This window comes from Cryptotermes secundus, unplaced genomic scaffold, assembly GCF_002891405.2.
Source record: "Cryptotermes secundus unplaced genomic scaffold, Csec_1.0 scaffold971, whole genome shotgun sequence".
Classification (NCBI taxonomy): Eukaryota; Metazoa; Arthropoda; class Insecta; order Blattodea; family Kalotermitidae; genus Cryptotermes; species Cryptotermes secundus.
This window is the reverse complement of record NW_019727793.1, coordinates 2,184,563-2,186,832: the sequence shown is the minus strand read 5'-3', so window position 1 is coordinate 2,186,832 and position 2,270 is coordinate 2,184,563. Positions and strand designations below refer to the sequence as shown.

The 2,270-nt window shown below is 36.4% G+C and overlaps 1 protein-coding gene across 1 annotated transcript in view; it reads right to left on the bottom strand.

Annotated features, from left to right (window-relative positions):
* LOC111865034 (uncharacterized protein DDB_G0292186) overlaps window positions 1–2,270 on the bottom strand; it is a gene marked incomplete at its 3' end in the record, with an annotated part of 44,762 nt that overhangs the window by 6,413 nt on the left and 36,079 nt on the right. The window lies entirely within an intron of this gene.

The window sequence follows — 2,270 nt, the reverse complement described above, 5'->3', positions numbered from 1 at the left end:
AACTTATTATTGTCTTCGTCACCACAGTTCGTAAATAAATTTTATATATAAATTTGCAACATATTTCAGATCTTTACGTTCATCAAGTAAAATATTTACCCTCACTTGCTACTCTTCTGCTGTTTTCCCCTACATGGGCCAGTGTTTACTTTTGATGGAGTTCATATGTGATATTTCTCAATGTTAATGCCAACGTATAAGCTATTTGCAAAATACTAAATGTCTCATTTGTTGTAGTTTTGTGTTATTAAATAACGTTCATTTCTTGATCACTGCAGAGGTGATTTTCTCTTACAATTTTTTATTGGAGTCCGTCGTAAGGTTACGACGGACTCCAATAAAAATTATATATAATAACACAACAGGTTGCACGAAATGAAAATAAATACTTTCTCTTAAATGCTAACGCATAAAATTATATACAGAAATATTAAAAATATTAGTGTTTTTGTTGTAGCTGATGTCATTAAACTAATGTTATTTTTTTGATCACCGTAGAAGTGATCTTCTCTTGCGTGATCTGAAACATTGATCTATTGTTAGTGGATATATGTTATGGTTATATGCGAGAGGGAGCATATATTGTCACTATTCTTGAGTGACTATAGACGGGGTTTGTATTCGTAATCGGATTTATTACAAATCATAATTTACAAATTACAAATTACAAATAATTACAAATTGTAATTACAAGTGAGTATTATGCTCTCACTAGAGGACACAGTAGGTCTTCTCAGTGTGTTACAGGCTTCTCTATCCGTTGCTTGGTAGCGGCTCCTAACGGCGGACGTCCCCCGTTCTCTGGGTTCCCAAATTGTCCCCATCCTACGCTACCAGCTTCCCATAGCAACAGCTTACAGCACCTGAACCCCAACGGTTACCTAACTTACTAACTCATTCACCAACCAACCGAATCCTAACTTGTCCTACTTATAACATCTCGGCACGGACCGCACAGAAAACACCGTTCCTGTTACTGTTTACGACCGCTGCCTAGTAACGGCCGTTTTATAGTTGCTTATTTTGTTGTCGTTGCGTAGAAACTGGTCTAAATGCCACGATATGTTTCTGTGCCTTGTACTGGTTCCTAAAACATGTGATTTTCATGGACATCCGAGGGTATGGGTATTAAACAGTCTTGCTTCACTACTCAGACACCTCGTGCAGTAGTTTAAAAGCGTGCAAATATAAAGCATCCATCCGTGTCAGTAGTTACAAAATTATATTTCGTCAGTTCTTTCAGCAGAAACAAAATATTTCAGGAGATTTACCGAAATAGAAATCAGAATTGCTAAAATTGTCTACCAGTATCACGTCATACTGGCAAGTAAGTTATGGTTTTAAATTTTCCATCTTACAGCTAAAAGATTAACCATTCATGGTTTATATGGTTTATGGTTGATGTCTCATCTTTCTGGCATCTCAGCTAAGTTGGAATTTACACAGGGATAGTTGAACGTAGTCTCATTTCAAAATAAGACCAGTTTTGAAGGAAAAAAGAAAGTATTAACCGTAATGAAAACTTCCAAATTTGCTCCCAATCTCTCATCATTGATTTCTCTCTAAAAGCATAACCGCATTTTAAACATGACATGTGAAGATGTCTCGAAGTTACTCAATGGAAGTTCGGGGACTAACTAAATTCTGGCTTCCGATCAAAATGTATACGACCTATCGAAATTACTTCTTTTGGGGGGATTTTGAGTTGTATAGAATTTGCGTGGTAAACACTCTTATCATTTTAAATGTTTTATTTTCATCTGTAAAATTATTTAATATGTTTTTGCATTATTTTACCAAACAACAAAATTACAAACAAAATAAAATCCTGTTTTATGAAAGAAATATATAGAATGATGTGCTTCGGAGCTAGATTTTGGGTATAATTCAGATTTGCACACCACGTGAATATTTTTTATTTGTTTCGAATTTGAGGTTCTCACAGCTGTGACCTTGAAAGTTACATTCTTCTGAGATATGATGGTGTACAGTCCGGTAGAAGTTCCTCGACTGTTCGGAGTCGGGTCGGAGAGTGAACCTAGCAAGTATCCAACAAGAATTAGGCGACGCAAATACATCCTTCTGATAACTACAGCGAACTACACGACGTTACAACCCAGGAGATATATTCTTTTTCCTTTATCTTGTTGGAACGAATCCTACAGATTTTAGTTTCAGGTACCTGGGTTCTCTTCCAGGGAATCTACTCTGCAATGAGGGAAACCTACTGTTAGTTCCTCGGAACTCTAGCCGTGGTAGAGGGGTCATAC